The sequence below is a fragment of the Sus scrofa genome, chromosome 14, assembly GCF_000003025.6.
Source record: "Sus scrofa isolate TJ Tabasco breed Duroc chromosome 14, Sscrofa11.1, whole genome shotgun sequence".
Taxonomy (NCBI): Eukaryota; Metazoa; Chordata; class Mammalia; order Artiodactyla; family Suidae; genus Sus; species Sus scrofa.
In genome coordinates, this window is record NC_010456.5 from 35,153,766 (window position 1) to 35,174,954 (window position 21,189).

Consider the following 21,189-nt stretch of genomic DNA (forward strand, 5'->3'; position numbering starts at 1 on the left):
TGGGGGCTGCTCTCCACTGGGAGCCTCCAGGGACCCAGAGTCAGAAGCCTCTGGCCAGGGCCTCTGAGCTCAGGTTCAAGGGTGTGTGGGGGAGGTACCCTGGTCCTCCAGGGCACAGATGGGCCACCTTGGCCATCCCCCTGCCTCCACACAGGCTGCCCCAGCACCTCCTCAACCTAAGAGGAAGATGCTGCAAACCCATTGATCTCTGGGTCTCAGTTTTTGGGGGACCCTTGGGCCAAGACAGCACAGATGCCCTTCACCCTCCCTTGGACAGGTTGAGGGTGATTCCTGGATTAGGACCTTTCTCAAGAAGTCCCAGCCCAACTCTTCAGGAAGCAAATGCTCAGAGGCCAGGCAGACTCTGGCTTGAGTCCCAGCTTGGCCACGTATTGGCCATGTGACCATGTACATGTCTCTCGATCTCTCCAAGCCTCAGTTTTCACATCCACGAAGTGGGGATCTAAAAACTCGAGCAGACAAATGGGCTCAGCACAGTGGACTTTGGTCAGTGGGGGTTGCTATTGGAGTAAAAGTTAACAGAAAATATAGGGCTCCCTTATAGGGCTTCAGAGCATCCCAGAATGCTTTAAAACCACAGCCTCCATGGAGCCTCCTGAAGGGTGACAAAAGGAAATAGACCATCAGGCATTTCTAGGCTACAGGAGAATCCACATTCCAACTCGCTGACTGGCTCTCAGCGGGGCTGGGGGGTGGGGGGAGAGAATGCTTACCGCCCATTGCTGGGAGACATCAGCTCTCCGTGATTAGTGCCCAGCTTTCCCCAAGGCCAGGGCTTCAAGAGACGGCCAAGCACCAGGTTAAACACCGTGTAGGTATGATCTGACTTAATCCTCACAAAGGCAAGAAGACAGAAGCCTCGATCTTTTGGGAACCCAGTCTCAGAAGTGGCATCCATCACTTGAGCTGTGTTCTCTTCATTAGAAGCAAATCACTAGGTCCCAGCCACACTTGTATGGGAGGGCTTCCAGGGATGCGAGGGACAGCTAAAGGGAGGCAGGGGTCATTGGGGTCATGGTGTGGGTTGCCTACCCCAAAGGGACAGTGAGCATCCTTACATGTCCTGGGCACTGGATTAAATGCTTTGTGGTCATCATGCATTCAATCCCCACTAGGGCCCTGTGGGCTAAGTATTACCCACCCCTTGGCAAGGGATGATCAGAACAAGGGATCATCTAACAGAGAAAGACAACTGTCCCCTTTAAAGATGGGGTGCTGGTAGGCAGGAAAGGAGAATGCATACAAAGTGGCCAAAAAAAAAAAGAGGTCTGCCATATACTGTTACTGTCCCTATGTCCTGGGTAAGAAAGTCGAGGCTCAAAGGAGTTTGGTAACTTGCCCAGAAATTGGGAGGAGCTGCTGCAATTCAAACCGTGTTTTTATCACTGGCTTCTCACCCCACAAAGGTCAGGCCACTGTCCTTTGGGTTCCAGCCACAGACTGTTTGTGCCGCCCAGAACATGGGAAGTTGAACGTCTGATTAATGGGGTCAGGAAGCCAGCCTACTGGCTGGTCAAGGGAACGTTGCAAATGACCCGTAATTTGGTAATGCGATTTCCTTGCCTGGGGCAGAGTGCTCCCAGCCAACAGAAGCAAACTCCTTAGCCTCCCTGGCTGGGTCTCATTGGAGGCTTGAAGGTGACTGGAGAATTGTAGTCAGCCTTGTTTGCTCAGGTTAAAATCAGGAGAGCCGAGCTGATCCCATTGGGAAGAAACTGCCATGAACTAACTCCAAAGGTGGTCAAGCACAGCGGCGGCACCCAGGAGGCCCAGAGAATGGTCTTGTCCCTTCCTGACCCCAAGGCAGCCTTCCAGGTGTGGCAGAGCTCACACCCAGGAGGGACGGGAACTTACACCCCAGGCAGGCCTGGCTCCCCTTCCCACCTCCGCCAAGACCTGACTGTAGGACCTCAGCAAGCCACAAATCCCTGTAAGCCAGTTGCTAGCCTGCGAAGTGGAAGTGACGATAATCCAACCTTGCAGGGCCCTGTGAGGATGAGACAAGCTAGGGCCTGTAGCACCCATCGTAGCATCTGTGCTGAGCCAACACTGGCTCTCCTTGGAGTGCGGGATGGGCCAGGCAGAGGCCCGGACCCTCCCAGTACTGGGCTCCCCGTGCTGGGCACAGACTTGGCTAATCAATTAGACGATCGGAATGCAACTGCTGGACAGGGTCAGGGCTCAAAAGAGGCAAATTCAGACGTTGGAACCATTCCCAGGTTTGGAGTCGTTATGAAGTGGGTCATGGCCAGAATCCTGAAGAAACCTTTGGTCAGAAGAGTCATCCACGGCAACTGGGTGTGTTTCAACCACCTTTAAAGAACACAGTGGCCCCAACACCTGGGCACTCTTTTCTTTAGTGGTGGTTTCCCTTCAGTTTGGCAGAGGGGATGAAATCCTCTCTGTCGAAGCTCATGTCCACCAGTTTCCTAAGGACAGGCACTGAGGGTGGGGCAGGCATGTGACAGAGGGATGGATGATTTCGTTGTCCATCAGCGCTTCTGGCCCCCAAGGGACAGAATCCATGCATGTGTGTGTGTGTGTGTGTGTGTGTGTGAGAGACACTGCACCTTCAGCGGTCAGTTCTTCTAGAACCAGCAGTGCAGTACGCAGTGCTGCCGGAAGAGACCTCTCATCCTCCCGAGGGGAGGGAAATGCTGCCTGTGAGTTTGGGGGCTGCTGGCTGCAGATGGTCAGATATTAAATTCTCCACCACATCCCATCTGGTGGCTGCTCTGGCTGGCCAGAAGAATTCCCCCAGGCCAGCTCTGGGCTCTGGCAAGCCATTTTGCCCCAGCCCGACCCTCTGGTGACCCTCAGTCAGGACTGTGCTCAGCTTATTAGCAGGGTCCGCCCCCTCCAGTCAAGCATCCCCTCATCTCCTGCCAAGGTGACCACCTCTGCTCTCCCCTCTACGTCTGCTCCCCCTTCTGAGTCTGCTCCCTCCTCTGAGACTGCTCTGCCCTCTGAGTCTGCTCCCCCTGCCCCCGCCCCGCTCCGAGTCTGCTCCCCAGAGCTGGAGCTGGAAGAACACAGCACTTGGCAGCAGATCTACCAGGAGGCACGTCCTGGCTCCTCTGGGCCTTGGCCAGGACCCGAGGCTCCATTTCCTCCTCTGATTTTCCTACATCCCCTGGCCATGGGACTGGTGAAATTGGGGACCACACATGTAGAGGAGGGTCTGTCACCCTGGGCACTTTTGATGTATTGGTCTAGATAATTCTTCGGGGAGGGGGCTGTCCTGTGCTTTGTAAGGCATTAGGCACCATCCTTGAGCTCCACCTGGAGATGATAGTAGCACCCCTCCCCCAGTTGTGACAACAAAAATGTCTCCAGACATGGCCACATGTCCCCCGGGGGGTCAGGCTGGCCCCCACAGAGAATCACAGGTGTGCGTGTGTGATGCCATGCCTGGCATGCAGTGAACCCTGCATAGACAGAGGCTGAGTCTGACCAGCACCCGTTTTCTAAGTTCAAAGTGGTAGCAGTTTCGAACAACACTGCAGGCCCCGCGGTAAGTGCTCAGCATATGTTTGCTGTGCTTGTGGATGTCTTGCCAGAGGCCCTTTCGAGTCCTTTGAAAGGAAGTTTTGAAATCTGTGGTTCAACAATCATACATCACACGTGTAAGGACAGCTTAGACCAGCCTGGGAGATACATGCATGGGCCTGGTTCTTTTTTATATTTTTTAATTGATTTTATTCACGTAGAGTTGATTTACCATATTGTGTTAGTTTCTTGAGTACAGCAAAGCAACTCACTTGTAATATATATATATGTGTGTGTATATATTTTTTCATATTCTTTTCCATTATGGTATATTACTGGATATTGAATTTAGTCCTCTGTGCTTTGCAGTAGGACCTTGTTTATCCATCCTCTATATGATGATTTGCATTTGCTAATCCCAAACTCCCAATCCATCCTTCCGCATACCCCTCACACCTTGGCAACCACCAGTCTGTTCTCTATGTCTGTGACTGTTTCTGTTTTGTTGCTAAATTCATTTGTGTCATATTTTAGATTCTACATGGAAATATCATATGGTATTTGTCTTTCTCTGTCTGATAAGCTCTAGTTGCGTCCACGTTGCTGCAAATGGCATTATGTCATCCTTTTTATGGCTGAGTAATCTTCCATTGCGTATATGTACCACATCTTCTTAATCCATTCATCGGTTGATGGGCATTTAGGGTGCTTCTATGTCTTGACTGTTGTAAATATTGCTGCTATGAACATTGGGGTGCATGTATCTTTTTGAATTATAGTTTTGTCCGGATATTTGCCCAGGAGTGGTTTTCCTGGATCATAGGACAACTCTATTTTGAGCTTTTTGAGGACCCTCCAAACTGTTTCCCATAGTGGCTGCACCAATTTACATTCTCTGGGCCCAGTTCTTAAGTAGGTGAGAGAAGGGGGCTGGGGGAGAAGGGGGGATTATCCTGGTAACTTGCCCGTGGGCACCAGTGTCACCACAGAGCAATGTCGGCAGGGTACCCAGAGCACCGTGTGGGGAGGGGTTTCTGCTGCTCTGCCCGGAGCGTGGCTGCCCAGCTGGCAGGTCAGGAAATAAGCACTGACACCTGCTGGATCTTGAGGCTTGAGTGGGATTTCTTTTAATGCAAGGAGAGGAAGGGAAGTCCTGGCAGAGGGTACAGAATTTTCCCTGCAGCTGGAAAATTCTCAGCTTTTGATTTACAGGTTATCTGACATTTGCGGGGGAAATATGCAAAAAGAGAAAGAGCAGCAGACTCCCTCTATCCGGCCTTGCTGGGAGTGGCTCCTCTGGACGAGGCCAGCAGTGCCCCTAGGTGGGACAGCCCCTGCCAGGTTTCCAGGAGCCACATCCTTTCTTTTTCAACCTCATTATCCCAGAACTATTTGGATCCTGCTCGGGGGATTCTGCTGTACTAGGGTGGCCAAAGGTCCCAGTTCTCCCAGAGCTGAGGGAATTTCCAGTACGTGGAAGTTTCAATACTGAGATCAGCATCCCTGTCAAACCAGCACAGTAGGTCACCCTGCCTGTGGCCCCTTGGCTTGCTGGCTCTTTATCCCACACCATCCAGGGCTTCTACAGGCAAACCAGCCTCAGGGGGATTCAGACCCACTTCCACCCGCCAGGCTCCTAATCCCACTTAAAGGGCAGGATCTGACCAGGTGGTCCAACAGCTGTTTTCCAGCTGCTGGGCAAAGCCCATCTCTCTGAGGGGGGAGAATCCAGGAACAGCTGGTGAGACGCAGAGAGGGAAAGGAGCTTGCTCAGGGCCACCCAGGGAGTCAGCAGCAGAGTGGGAACTGGAGGCCAGTCCTCTGGATAAGCAGAATCATTTCCATTTCCATTTCAATGTAAAGCAGACTAATGATAAAAAAAAAAAAAAAAAAAAAAAAAAAAAAAAAAAAAAAAAACCTCGAGGTTTATCAAGCTCTCACTATGCCCAAGCCCAGCACTGACCACTTCACCAGCCTCACAGCCCTGAATGCCTATCCTGACCCCCAAAGTTAACAATTTTCTTATCAAGACCATTTTACAGAGGGGGAAACTGAGGCACCGATAAGTTGAAGTGGCTTGTGCAAGGACACCAAGATGCGTAATAGTAGAGGCAGAACTCAAAGCCAGGAAGTTGGAGGCCACCGTCAGAGGAAGTAACCACTGCACTGCACAACCTGGCGGGAACAGCCTTGTACCCAGCAGCTGGAAGCGATGCTCTTGACACGTCCGAATATGAGACCCTTGCAAAGTACTGTGGTGTAAAACACACACACACACACAAAAACCTTCTGAGTCTTTTGTCCCACAGGATACTTCCCTGACACCCGAAGTGTCCCATGTTTGTGGGGTCTCTAGCTGAGGATCCCCCAGAAGGGGGCAATGCTTACCTTTGATTGTGACTTGCTAGTGCTGGTGGTTCTGGTCTGTGGTTCATTGGAGCTATGGGGACAGGGGGCCCCTTCCATGCCTCTCACCCCCTACCTTGTGGCGGACCATTAACTCCCTTTATAATTCACAGGGCCCTAAGGGATCATTAGGCAGAGGTGGAAGGAGGGATGGTATTCATTCAAAAGTTCTTATTGCCACTCCGTTAGGCATCAGAGAGCCAGTCAGTCGTGAACATGACACTGAGACAGAGACAGGCAGGCAGGAGTCAAGAGCAATATGTTTTATGCTGGGTTGAAGGTGAGCCCAGGGGACTCAGGAAACACAGAGGGGGGCACTTGACCCAGCCTCAGGAAGTACGAGAGGCCTGCTGGGGGTGGCAAGGTCTCAGCTGACATGTGAAGGATAAGTTGGGTTTAGCCAGGTAAGGAGTGGGGGTGTGGGACGGTATTCCAGATATAAAGAAGAGCTGGTGCAAAGGTGCAGGGGTCAGCTTTGGTTAACAACTGAGTCTCTGTGATTCGCTGGAGGATAGGTTGTGAGGTGGAGAAGGGGAGAGGCAGGGAAGAGGAGTGGACAGGGGCTGTGTCAGCTAGGGGCCTGTAGCTCAGTCTATCCTGAGGGCAATGGAAGGCCACTGATGGAGAGGAAGTAAGGGATGGGGGGGAACAGGATCATATCTGTATTTTAGATGATCACTCTCATTGCAACAGGGAGAATGGGTTGGATGGGTGGGGTGAAGTTTGCATGAACATGGGACTGTATGTTCCTTTTTTTAATTGATTATAGTTGATTTACAATGTTGTGTTAATTTCTGCAGCACAGCAAAGTGACTTGTTTATACATATCTATACATTCTTTTTTATATTCTTTTCCATCATGGTCTATCCCAGGGGATTGGATATAGTTCCCTGTGCTACAAGTAGGACCTCATTGCTTATCCATTCTAAATGGAATAGTTTGCATCTACTAACCCCAAACTCCCAGTCCATCTCCTTCCCTCCTTCCTCCCCCTTGGCAACCATAAGTGTGTTCTCTAGGTCTGTGAGTCTGTTTCTGTTAGGTAGATAGGTTCATTTATTTTTCATTCCACTTTTCCGTACTATCATGTGGCATTTGTCTTTCTCTTTCTTACTTAGTGTGATAATCTCTAATTGCATCCATGTTGCTGCAAATGGCATTATTTTGTTCTTTTTTATGGCTGAGTAGTATTCCATTGTGTATCTGTACCACATCTTCTTCATTCATTCATCTATCAGTGGACATTTAGGTTGTTTCCAAGTCTTGACTACTGTGAATAGTGCTGCTATGAACATAGAGGTGCATGTATCACTTTGAATCGTTGTTTTGTCCAGATATACACCCAGGAGTGGGATGGCTGGATCCTATGATAGTTCTATATTTAGTTTTCTGAGGAAGCTCCATACTGTTTTCCATAAGAGCTGCCCTAACATACATTCCCTCCAGCAGTGTAGGGAGGGTTCCCTTTTCTCCACACCTTCTCCAGCTTTTGTTATTTGTAGACTTTTTAATGACAGCCAAATATATCTTCTGGATTCCCTGATTATCTTCAAAAATAGGGATGGGAGGAGGGGAAGAACCATCATACTTTTCACCAGTATCTTAGGGGCATCCTCTTTAGAGGAGAATGTAAAAGTAGGAGAACTAAGCTATGGGGCTTGGGCCACAATCAGGCCACACTCTGAAACCTGCAAGCCTGATTCTGTGGTTGTTTCTGCTTTTATTCACCCATTCCCTTCCCTGCATTACTTTCTTCAACAATATTTTTAAGCACCTGCTCAGTCCCAAGGATTCTGCCCTGAGCAAGACACACACAGCCCTCCCACTCAATGTCTAGTTTGCTCCCCGTCACCACTTATCTTTACTTTCTTTCTCACCTGGTGAAAACCTGAAAGGCTTACCTCACCAAAGACGGGATAAAAAGAACCACGAATTATGGTTCACGGTTCATGAAGCTGAGTCAATGAGCTCGTGCTGGTTCAATGACAATTCCAAAATGATTACGTATTTCCCCCCTTGAGCAGTTACTTAGGAAAGAGGCACACGTCCATCCCACAGTCCCTGAGGGTTTCAAGCTGGTCTCAAGCCCAGGCATCATATGTATACATGTATGTGTTCTTTGGCCCACAGAGCAGTGTTTAAATGTAATTAATTTCAGCATATAAAACTCAGATTTTGTATAAAATCTGTATTTGAAGCTTCTCTTGAAAAGCCAGAAGACCCAGTGATCCTGGATTTGTGTTTCATGTGGCAACAATCAGCTGGAACCACACTGAGCCCACCCTTTTCAACAGGACCTGTGCTTTCCAAGTCCCCATGTGACCCATTTCTTTGAGTCATTAACTAGCTGGTTCCTGCAGGTCCAGTCAGCCCTCTGTCTAGTTCTGCATCCACAGGTTTAACCAACCACTGGTCCCACTCCTGTGTATTCACCAGTTCTGCATTTTTCCATCCACAGTTAGTGGGATCCTTGGATGTAGAACCTGCAGATACCAAGGGCTGACTGTCCTACACATTTTTATATAAGGGACTTGAGCATCTGTAGATTGGGTTATCACTGGGGGATCCTAGTACTGATCCCCCATGGATATCGAAGGGTGACAGTATTTGATTTTGCTACCCTGGGATTATAGGCCATCGGGTAAAAATGTCACCTTTTCTAAGGGTCTCTTTCTAGCCAAGCTGACATCTGCCCAGAAGCCCCTCTCTCTGCAGCTGCCCCTCTAGAACTTCTTGGAGTAAAAATCCCGTAGGGAGAGAGACAAATGGCCTCATCCAGAGGCAGGTGAAGCCTAGCCTTGCTTTTTCACACTGTTTTCATACCCCAGCCCATTAGGTGAAGCCGCTTGAGGGAATAAAAGGCAGAGATTCAAGTGGTTTTCATTGCATCAAAGATGAGTGTTTTACCCAACACAGCAGGAAGGCAGTTATAAGCATCATCAGAATCACCTTCATTCAGCCTTTGAATAGCTTGATTCTCAAGCTTCTCTGAGCTCAGAGAGACTCTTCAATGAGCATAGGAAAGCAGAGCAAGGAACCGGTGATTCTTTGGCTTGCCGTCGAGCTGGGGAGGGGATGGGGTGGAGGTCATTAATCACTTTTGGATGATTTGCACTCCCCGCCTTCCAAACACTGAGTGGAAGTGAAGAAGAAGTGATTCATGTTCTGATTCAGAGAATGTTGGAGGACCCACTGTGCACTTCAAACACGGTCTACAAGACAACAACTTCCAAACTACGTCACCAGCTCAGACCTTTTCCGAATCCTTTTCTCTAAGTTTCTACTTAACATCTCCATTCAGATGACTCCCAGACGTTGCAAACATTGTGTTCTAACTCTTTACTCTCACCAAGAAAGGGAAGGAAGCAAAAATAAAAACTCTTTTCCATCTTCTCCAGCTCAGGCAGCATCAACTTCATCTCCACAGTTGTTCAGGTTAAAACATAGAAGTGATTCCTGACCTCCTGCTTGCTCATCCACAACAGTCAATTCATCACCAAGTCCTGCTGGTTCTTGGTCCCAACTGCTCTGGCCACTGCTTAGTTAGGATTGTGCCAGCCGCTGTAACAGTTAGACCTTAGAGGCTCAATGACTCTGTAGAAAAGAAATGTGTTCTTAGGACAAATAAAGTCTAAGAATCCAGACAGTGATTTGGGGACCCAAGGAGCTCTCATCTTCTAACTCCAACATCTCCTGGGGCTTTTTCTTCTAAAAATTGGACAGGAAAAGAGAAGACTGGGGAGACATGCCTGCTCTTAACAGCTTCAGCCCAGAAAGTGAGGCCATCACTTTTGCTCCCATTTCATCGGTGAAAACAAGTCACGTGACCTCATCCAGCCACAAAGGGCATTGGGAAATGGGGAGCCAGAAGGAATCAAGTCCTCCCACCCTCTTGCTGTCCTGACACTCTCCACTGGCTGAATCCCGCAGGAAGCTGGACACAAGGGACTCGGCTGATTGGGTCCCCCTCCAAGGGCACCAGACAGGATGCAGCAGGTGCAAGTGGATCTGGGGAGGTAGCTCACACCCCTGTCAGGCTGAAAGATGAGAGATGTCCCCATCTGTCAAGGTTTCTTTGGTTTCAAGCACCATAAACTGACTCTGGCAAAACACCAGCAAAATAATGAAGGTATTGGAGAGATTATGGCGGCTCCAAGATTTGGAGGAAAAGCTGAGCAATTGAGCCTCAGGGGCAGGAAGCAGAGTTCCAGACTACATGGGAAAGGGGGGGACTCCCCCCAAAACTGGAGTGCAGTTGCCAGAAAAAGAGACACAAGTGCCAGGCCCACGAAAACAAGAGCTGTCCTCCCAAGACTCATCCCTCCCAAAGGAAAATAGAGCCAAGTCAGTTGAGGAACTGATGCCTGGCCAGACCTCAGAAGTTCCATCCACTGGTGCTCAATCACCATTTGCAGTTTGCAAGAATTAATGAACCAAGGAATGCTAAAGACTCGCCTTTCTCCAGAGGGCACTGGAGACTTCCACGTACTTCAAGCTCCAGAGGCGACGTGGTCAGATTTGCATTTTGGAAAGGTGTCTCTGAGTTGCAGTGGACAGGGGGAGACTGGATGGCAGAGGACAGGAAGCCTCTTGGGGCTGACGGAGTGTCCCAGGTGAGGAAGACGGCAGCTCAGACCAGAGAATAGTTGTAGAGGAGGAAAGATGGGGTTTTGTCCAGCCATTTAGGGGTTGGGGACGTAGTCAGAGACTTTGAAACTAGGTACATATGACCGTTTGATCATAGCTCACAGCCCCATTGGTGGCCCTGGGTGGGAGGGCTGCAGCCCCAGAGATCAGCAGCAGCGTGTGCTGGCACATTCATCAGAGGCTGTGGCCGCCCTAATCGTTCGCCACAGCCATGGACTTTCCAAGATAATCCCACGACCAAGGTGAATAGCCCTCTCCCTGCCAGGATGGTGGAGGCCCAGTCATTGATCCCAGAGAACGTCCATGCTGGTAGCATAGGGAGATGGGCACAGGAATGGCCTTGCCCCCTGAAGGAGGAAGAGGGGATCACCCCAAAGATGCCCCCACCATCCACACAGACTTTCTGGGGAGTGCAGAGCCGCCCAGAATTAACCATGGCTCCAGGACTGTGACCTTCATCCCGCTAAACCCTAAGCCAGACAAAGTTAGGCAAGAAGTTAATTCCAGTTTGGGCAAAATACAACCTCCCCCAGGGGTGGGGGGTGTTCCTCAATGTGCCCTCACTTCCGGAGCCTTGTCTATTTCTGAAAGGAAGTCCTCTCCCCACCCCCACCCCCACACACGCACCTTGGGCCATCTCCAGCCTTCTCCAGACTTCAACCCAGAAATTACACCCAAAGAGGTAGGAGTCCTTTTGTCCCAGGCTGGGTCGGTGGGCCTCCTCTGTGCTTCTCCAAACCCATGGCCCTCAACACACTGCATGGTCCTTGCGTGACCTTGAGCAAGTTATTCAACCTCCTCTGAGCTTCTGTTCCCTCCCCTGGAAACCGAGGTTCTAACAGTAGAAGCCTAACAGGCTCTTTGTGAGCCTTCCCCAGCATGGTCCTCATAACGCACTGAGCACCATGTCCAGTACAGAGGGTGCATCGCTGCTGCTGGTTTTAGCTACTTCTTTGTCATGAAACTTATTGCAAGATCTGCTCCGGACCTTGCCTCTCCAGGGCTGGGTGATTTCCCCAGACCTCAGACAGCCCCTCATTGATTCTGGCAGTGCTCCTACTAGTATTGATCAAATACCAGGGCTGCCTTCCCCTCAGGGGTGTTAATTGGCCCAAGTATTGTGTGCATTGAGAACCTAGCAGATTTCTGATGACGTCTCTGGTACCTTTCCGGTGGCATCAATGCAGAGAGGGGTCAGCGGTAGTTGAAGTGCTTGAAAAAGTTTTCTGTTTTGAGGATGCTATTTTCATCTATGGTATTATTCACTGGCTGCAAAGCTAAAGATTTTACTTCCTGTTTTCAACAACCCTTTCCTGAACACCAGCAGTAGGCACAGCCTCCAAGATGCTGTCCCTGCCATGTTATTTAAATTACCCCCTGCCCTGTCCCCTCTCCGCCCCCTTGCCCTGCTATCTTTGTCACTGTATTTATCACAGTGTGACGCTATATTATTTATTTGTTGACTTGTGGCTTCTTACATGATGTATGTCTTTACTTGTTTTTGGTCAGCCTCCCCCACCAGAATGTCAGTTCCGTGAAAGCCAGGCCTGAGTCTCTTCTGCTCACTGCTGTGCTGTGCCCCCATGGGTGCTTACTGAATACTTATCAGGTACATGAATGCCAAGCACAGGGCTAGGCATTTTGCAGGGTGAAAAAAAATGAACAAGAAGATGTGGATTCTGGCCTCAACATGCTTATTCACTGGGCGAACACAGCAAGACTTGGGAGAATAATTACGATTCCTGGATGTGTTCTAGGAAAGAGACCTTACCATCCACTGAGAAGCAGAGGAAGAGGGAGGAGGGGACCTCCTATACCGACTGCAGTTAAATCTTTGTTTTCTGTCTGTCAGTGGTCTGCCTCTAGGTAGTGTGTCCACCCTGTTTGTCCCATTAACCTAGGCATAGGGTGGTGTCTGGTGGATGGCACATACCTAGCAGGTGTTTCATCACCATCTTAGTTGAGTTTGAGTTCCCCAGAAGCAGGACCTGAGGCTGGAGTGCAAGGACTGTCCTCAGGAAGTAATTCCTGGAAACACCAAGAAGAGGGTGTGGAGGTGAGACAAGGAAGGGGAGGAGCCAGAGAGGGCACAGGGTCAGATGGTGCCACTGTGGGCAAGCGCAGCTGAATCCTGTAGCGGGGGGGCTCTGAAAGCCTTCATAGACCACACATCTCAAAGTTACCCTCCTCAGGGGCCTGGGAAGTCGGGGTAATCCAACTCCTGTCAGGCATTGGTTGAAGGCACTCCAAGGGGTGGGGATGTTAATTTCCTGATGTTTCTGCGAAAGAGTTGCAGGTACTGCCAGCTGAAGGTTGGATCAGCATTGTTGGGAATAGTAGGTGCCAAGGTGATAGGAGTGGGGCACAGCCAGAAGGTGCTATAGTCAATATTTAATTGAGTGAATGAATAAATGATATTTGTAGAAGAACATTGGTTGAATGCCTACTACCTACCAGGTGCCTTGGAGCCATTTGTTAATATGATTTTTCAAAGTTTTTGAAAGGTCATAGTTACTGGGGCTCAGAGAGGTTAGGTAACTTGCCCAAGGTCACACAGCCAGCAATAAACAGAGACGGGCTCTGGTTCAGTCTTGTTTGGCTCCAGTGCCAATGCTGTCTCTCTTTTTCATAATGTCAGCTGGTGGGACACAGTAGTGATGTGGATAATCTGGGCTAGAAAGTTCAGGAAGAACCCAGATTTTCTCATTCATCCTCTTTGTCTCTCTTGTCTTCTCTTTGGCTCCAAGTCTGGATCACTCCAAACTTGTCCTCAAGTCCAGTCAACAGACCCTTGCCCTGAGGTCACGCCAACCCTCTAAGGCTTCACCTCAGCCAGAATTTCCCCTTAAGATGAATGGACTCTGGATTTCTTTCTGTGGCGGAGTGGGTTGAGGATCCGACATTGCCATAACTATAGCGTAGGTTGCAGCTGTGGCTCAGATTCAATCCCTGGCCTGGAAACTTTCATATGCTGCAGGTGTGGCCAAAAAAGAAAAAGAAAAAATCAAGATTGGTGGACTTTGGAGTCCAATAAACTGAATCCTTGAGCAAGTAATTCTAATCTCTTTGTGCCTCAGTTTCCCCAGAAAGGAGGCCAGGAACACCCAATTTGCGGAGTGGCTGTGAAGACTAAGGAGGGTTAGCAGGGCCTATAGGAAGTACCCTAGAAATGGTAACCATGGTGATCTTAAGTGGTGCTTGGCTTACATGTCAGTTGCCACCCTATCTTTCCAAGTCCCAAACTGTTCCCTCTTCCACTTCCTTCTCAGCATCAGCGAGCAGTGTAGTAGTTACACTGCAGCCAGTCTTCAAATCCTGGGTTCAAATCCTGGCTCTGCTGCTTACAAAGTGGGTGAGAGGTAACACACACCAAGTGCTGAAATGTAGTAAGTGCTAAGTGCTACTGAGTATATGGATGTGTGGATGGGTGGGCAGATAGCTGGATGGGAAGGTGCTGGGTAGGAAGATGAAATAATGTAAGGCTGTGCTTTTAAACTATCTTTCTCAAAGTCCTAAGTGCTTTGGGGGCTCCCAGGAGTCTTGTCCCCTCCATGATTCCTAAGTAGCTCCTCTTTCCCCTATTTTATATCTTGGCTTCTGCATACAATTCCACTGGGAAGTTTTTTTAAATTCTGCCAAGTTTCAGAACAAGTTTGAAAATTGTTGGTGTATAGAAGTGATTCTCAAACTTGAAAAAGCATCAGAATCACCGGAGGCCAGACCCCAGCCTCAGAGCCGCTGATTCACGAGGTCTGGTTGGGGCCAGAAAATCTGTGTTTCTAACTCATACCCAGGTGCCATTGATGATGTTGGTCTGAGGACCAGACTTTGAGAACCAGTGTAACAGAAAAATTATCCTGATCCCTCTATGCAATTAAATTTAACTATTGAGTGCATAGGATGTGCCAGCAAACAGGCATTTGGGAGAACATCAAATATGGATTCAGACATGGCCCATATCCCCTCAAAGAGCTTCTAATCTCAGAGACAAGAAGCCCATACAATTAATAATAATAATAATTTTTAAAGGGGGAGGAGCTATCGTTAATTGAGCATGTACTGCATGCCAAAGATGGTGCTAAGGGCTTCACAAGCATGATCTCATTTTATCAGTGCCATCTTAGGAGGTAGGGACTATCATCATCCCCAGTTTTGACAGCTGAGAAAGATGAGGCTCAGAAAGGGTAATTAACCTGCCTAAGGCCACACAGCGAAGAAGTAGCAAAACCTAAGACCGACTCTGAAGCTTTGAAATCACACCATAAACTCACACACTCCTCTCTCCCCCACAATTAGAGATAAGTATAAGACAGTTTGCTCAAGTGTCAGCTTGAATAAATTGAAAGCCAAAATATATGAAGCTAATGAAACTATGGGCTGTCAGGATGGAGAGAAGGAGGTGAGTTCTCTCATTATGGCTTTAAAACTCAAAGTGAGGTCAACAGGATCTCTTTCTGGGGTTCAGGGAGGTATAGATGGCAATGTGCCAGCATGCCAGCAGGCTGGTTGTCACTGCTTATGGACTGGGTGCTTGTCTGACTTCCCCACTGGCCAAGTGTTCCAGGAGCCAGAAATCCTGCCTGGGGGTCCCAGTGGCCTCAGCCCCTGCCGCACAGCCTGCCATAAAAGAGGGGGCCATGAAGGTCTATTAAATAGATGCTAGAAGATGCCATGGAAAGCTTCCAGACCTGTGGCTCTCAAGTTTGTTTTTCAAATGAAAGCTAAATGAGGAAGCCAGATACATAGATTAGAAACAGAGCAACTCGGAATGGAAGGGGAGCCCCCCAGCATGCTTCCCCCTCCACCTGCACAACTGGAAGCCCCCAAGACACTGCTGCAGAACCTAAGGAGGGTCTTGGATGGACTGTGCTCCAGTCCAACCTCCTTCATTTTATAGAAGGGGCTACAGAGACCCAGAGAGAGGAGAGGCCTTGCCCGAGGTCAATTCATAGTGAATGGAGAACAGAGTCAGATGAGAAGTCACACCCCTTGACCCTGGTTTGGGTTGCTTTCTGGAATATAAGTCTGGAACTGTACCTACTCCTACCTCTACCACCTCCCCAGGACTGGTCTCAGAATTTTTCTTAGTTCTTAGAAATAAGTCTAGGCATGCCATCATCTCTGCACATGTCTGCAGTATGGTGCCAAGGAGCAGGATGGCAAGAGAAGGCTGCTTTGATGGAGCAGGGATGTCATTATTGCTGAGATGCTGTGTCATTGAACTCCCACTGCCTACAGGCTGAGGATGAGGCCCCTGCCCACTCATAGGGGCAGACTGACTGGGCCAGCTCTAGACTGGAAGACCTCCGGCCTCAGTTTCCCACAGGAGCTTGCTAAAAAATTCCCCTTCATGATTCCCACCTGAAACCAATAGATTCAAAGCCTAGGCAGGAAGAGTCAGGAAGTGACTGTCCTCTTCTTAGAGGACATTATAAGGATCTCTACTTTTTTTGTTCTGATTAAGACCTCCACCCCTGCCCCCCGCCCAAAGACCTCCCTTGCACTCAAAATACCTCCAGTCCAGTTCTGAAATCCATTTTCTTGCTCGGAGTTCTCACACTGGTGGCCAAAGCAGTTTAGTTTAGTGGAACTTTGCTTTAAAAACATTTCAGGTGACCCAGCTCACTTCATCAGTTCTCTGGTAAACACTGGCATCTCCCTGCCATTGCTTTCAAGATGCAGATCTTGGTTGAGGGTGCAGGAGATGTGAACAGCAAACTTAGGGCTCGTTATTTTTCAGCTGGTCCTCTCCGTGGCTGGAGACACACACCCCTGCCCCCCTCCCCCATCCTTTTTGATGCCTCTGGGAACAGATGCCGCAAGACAGAGTGGCAATCAGAGGATACAAATAGTGTCGGGGTAGCCCAGTACTCTCATCCCACTCAATTCTTACCCACATAGTGTGGACCCAAGCTCCTGAGGTTCCCAAGGTCCCCAAAGCTGAGTAAATAGAAGCATGGATCTACCAGGCAGGTCTCAGGAACAGGCAGGTTACAGTGAAGGTTTAGCGCCATCTATCGGTCATTCAGGGAGCTGCCTCTGCCGAATAAGCTTCATAGCGTAAAGGGCACCAGCAAACGTACTCTCCTGGCTTTCTCAGGCACGAAGTTGCCTCCTTTTTGCTTATTAAAGTGCCCTGAGAGACCATCTGTTGCTTTTAACCTGTCCCTGGTTCCACGCTTCTTTAAAAAGCCACCGAATACAGTCTTCCACCCTAGAAAAATACACTTGCACTTGATTTTGCATATAGTTCCAGGGAGTTGCCTATCCTCCAGTTAAAATCACTTTCTGAGATCCAGAGATGCCAAGGGGCTTGCCCAAGTTCACACAGCCCATTAGTGGCAAAGTCAGGTCTGAGAGTCAGAAGTTCCAGCTTCAAATCTAGTGCTGCCTATGCTCGGGCTGCCTCTTTAAGCCTTAAAGCACTCCTCCTTTTTTCTTCCCTGTCAGAATCCTGTGAATGTCTGCAGGATATGTGACCACTCAGCAGCCATCCCAGGGACTGTGGCACTCCCACCCCCACCCACCCCCAGGGGTTCCAAGCTCTCAGACAACCCTGTTTCCTGTACCTTAGTTTTGCTGGCCTGCCCTCCCCCAGACCCCCCAGGGCCACAGTGATGACCCACCCCTCATAGGGATCCTAACCCGGGAGCCACAACAGGGATCTGATGGGCCACTGATAGGATCTTGCCTTTGAATGAGTTGCCAAACCTCCCTGGACCTTGACCTTCCTATGTATAAAAAGCCAGGGTTGAGGAGAGCCGTCTCCAGGGCCCTCCCACGGTGCTGAGCTTCTCACTTCTTTTAAGACTAACACACACACTCTACCCTGGCACAATCTTCCATAAGCACACTGAGTGACTTCCCCAGCTAAGCACCCAGGGGCAAGGGCAGAAGCTAATTCTTTTCCAGAATCAGAGGCCCTGGGTCCATGGGTGGAGTGGGCTAGGGAATCTATGTGCAATGGGAGCAGGGGGACACAGAAGAGCCCCCCCCCACCATGGGTCTTTCAACACCCCCCTGAGCCTTCGACTCAGGACGGAGAAGCAAACCAAGGGGTGTTGCTTGGAGATAGGGGTGTGTGGGGGATGGTGAGGGATGGGTCAGGGGTGACTGGGAGGGTTTAATGAAACAGTGCACAGAGTTTGGTATACAGCTGATGGTTAATAAGGGAGTTAAGGGCATTACATACCTGGACCCCAGTATGCTCTGCATGCATTTCCTCACCAAACATTTATTGGGTTTGGGGTTGGAGCAGAGCTTCTCAAACTTGAGTGTGGATCAGGATCACCTGGAAAGCTTGTGCACAGATAACTGAGCCTCAGCCTGAGTGTCTGGTTCCAGTGGTCTGGGGCAGGGCCCAAGAATGGGCATTTTGAAAAGGTTCCCAGCGGATGCTGAGGCTTCTGGTTCATGGAACACACTTTGAGAAGCACTGGTTTCCAGTGACAAATGCCGTAACTGTGTGGCGCTGTTAACAGTCCAACTTTAAACCAGTCAAGATTCTAAAGTGTGTTGTGATAGAAGAGGGGAGGGGCTTCTCCAAAGAGGACATGTTTACGCTCAGACTTGAAGAGTGGGGGCGGGAGGGGCCAGGGGGCGAGGGGAGTTTTGTTAAACACAGACTGAGCAGGTGCCAGGATCCCTCTCCCACTTCTCATCTACTCTTCCCAGTCAACTGGAAGGAGGCAGGATTAACCCCATTTTACAGATGAGGAAGCTGAGGCTCAGGCAGGCCAAGGACCATCCCAAGATCAGTGGCAAAAAAGTGGCCCCAATCTGTCTGTTCAGAGGCCACCTGCCAGCTCCCACACACTCTCTGCTGCTTCTGTCCTGCATCCCCATGCCCCACCTCCCCTGGGAGAGCTGCCACCTTGACACAGCGGCAGGGCCCAGCCAGCTGCACTCTGGCTGCTCCCCCCGCCCCCTTCCCCAAGCCCTTCAAGTGTTTTCACTGCTGGGTGAATTCAGCAGATGCCTTTCGATCACAGCCTATTAAATTAGCCCCTCTCTGCAGCCAAAAGAAGATAATTATGTTTTCATTAGCCCTGGATAATGTATGACCCCCTCAGTGGCAGCACATTGGCCAACCTCCTCCTTCCATTCCCTCCCCTGGGCTGTGCCAGAGCCCTCTGCTACCCTGGGCCCACCTCTAGGCTGTTGGGTGGGGAGACTGGTCAGGGTCCAGCGTGGCAGAGAGTAGGGAGAGGGGCCGGCCTCTCTTCTGTTTGGAGAAGCCTTTTACCCACCCATCCTCCACACAGGGATGGAGGGTGTGAGCCCAAGAGAAGAGCCAAGAATAATTGTTATCATGGTGACCATTCATGAAGAGCTTGTTCTGGGCTGACCCTTGCATGGGTCTCAGCAGCTTGAGTCCTCCAATGCTCAGGGGAAAGGTGGCATTATCAACATCTCCCCTGGAACACCAAGTGGATCTGGGTAGGATCAGATTAGAAGGGAACACCCAAGCATCCTCCGTTGGTGGGGAAGGGGAGACTCCCCAAGAAAGGACCAGAGGGACACACTGTCCCTCTGCATAGTCCAAGGGCCATCACATGGCTGTGAGGCTCTGGTCTATTCGTGCCCATTTTTGAAGCCCTCTGGCACAAGGCCCCCCCCCCGCCCCAAACGCCTTACACTCCCACCACCCTAAAAGACAGCAATGACATTATCACTCTCTCTCCACAAGGCGGCGGTGAGGAGGCAGAAAGAGCCCCACACTAGGGTCAATAGGACAGAGTTCTAATAGCTGCTTTTACCACCAATTAACTAGAGGAAGTCACTTTGCCTCTCAGAGCCTCTGCTTTCCCTTCTGTAAAATGGGAATCAGAAAAAGCAACCATCTCTTACAACCTCTATGAGGATCCAGTGAGATACACCCGTAAAAGACTTGGCTCAAGACTGGCAAAATGAGAAGTGCAAAATATGCAAGATAGCCATTAGCTCCCGCCCCAGAAGACTAGCATTGTTACTAGTCCCCTTGATCCCACGGAAACGAGCAGCGTAAGGCAAAGGGAATCTCTGTCTCTGTCTCTCTCTCTCTCTCTTCCTCTCCACTGCCCCACCTCTCTCTTTCTCTCTCTCTCTGTCTCGCTCTGTCTTTTTCTCTCTGCCTCTCTCTTTCTCTGGTTCCCTCTCCTTCCTTCTTTTTCTCTCTCTGCTGATCTGTGTCTCTTTTGTACATGTAACCGCGCACACGCACACACACACACACACACACACACACACACACACACACACACACACCCATGACCCAACCCCTTGTGGTAACTAGCTCCTTCCCTGGGCTCTGAAGCCCCATCTTCCCAAATCTCTGTCTCTGGAGCTGCATTTCCGTGATTTGCTCTCCACGGTGCCAAGACACTGGCTGGAGAGGACAGAACTGGGGGAGTGGGGTTTCTGTCCCCTACTCCCTGAACCCAGGCCCTCTCTGCCCTCTGCAGGTATAGCCCAGCCTGGCTCTGACCCCACAGTCTCACAGCTGCCATCCCCTACCCACACTCCTCCTCCTCAAGTCAGCACAGTTGGCGCTCCAGGAGAGAGGGTGCCCCCACCCGAGGCCCCCTCTGGCCTTGACCCACAGGGGCAGGCAGGCGGGCACAGTAGCTGTTCTAAGCAGGTGAACGGTAAGCCCAGTAGAAGAGAAGCTTCTCTCCCTCTGGCTTCCTGATTTTCCCCAGTTGCCATGGTAATTGAGGGGAGCAGTGTTCTGAGTCTGACTCTGACACCACTGAAGCCCAGTGCTCAACTTTGAAATGGTTCAGGGAAGGGAAGCAAGGCCCAGACTAGAAGGACCCAGTTCCAGCCCCACGTACCCAGGATGCCCCAACCAACCTTTATGTTCCTGTCCTTATTCTCATCACAGTTATTTGTGGCTGCTCTTTCCTGAGCATTTACTATATGCCAGGCACTGTGCCAAGAGTTACCCCAGCATCACCTTCCTGTAGTCATCTTCACAACAACCCCAGGCCAATTTCCAAGCTGGGAAAACTGAGGCTCGGAACCTTGCACTCCACGACACATTAGAAAGGGCAGAGCCCTGGGGCTGCAAGGGAATGTCTCACGTCTTCCTTCCAGCACATGGAAGACACACAGACTGCTACACACCCACCCCTCTGCCAGTTTCTTCATTCTTTCCTCCCCTCCCCATCCCCCACACCCCTCTTCCTGCCCCTGAAGTCACACCCCCTTCTCCCAGGGCTTGATGTGCAGGATGGTTGGAAAGGCATTTATTAGTGACAAAGGGTGATGGGAGGGGATTCCTCTTCGCCTCTTGTCTGTACAGCTCAGAGCCTGACTGGGCTTGCTTCCCTTGGCAGGGCTGGGAGGGGCAAGATCAAGCCACCCAGAGCCAGGGGCTACTGTGTGTGTGTGTGTGTGTGTGTGTGTGTGTGTGTGAGTGTGTGAATGCTCCTCTCTTTCCTTGGTCCCCCACCACCACCACCACCACTTCCCCAAGAGTGTGAGCAGCAGCAACAGTGAAATGCAAAATCCTTTGCAATCTGCCCAGGAAAAGACAGCTTTTGAGCCGGGTGTATATGGTTACCCATATGTTAGGGCCCCTAAGAAAGGAAGGAAAGCTTGGTTCTCAGCATCCTCCCCTCCTCCTAGCCCAGCCCCGGGGC

At 50.2% G+C, this 21,189-nt stretch overlaps 1 protein-coding gene across 2 annotated transcripts in view; it reads left to right on the forward strand.

Annotated features, from left to right (window-relative positions):
* The window catches only part of NOS1 (nitric oxide synthase 1), a 186,400-nt gene that overhangs the window by 40,868 nt on the left and 124,343 nt on the right, over positions 1-21,189 (forward strand). The window lies entirely within an intron of this gene.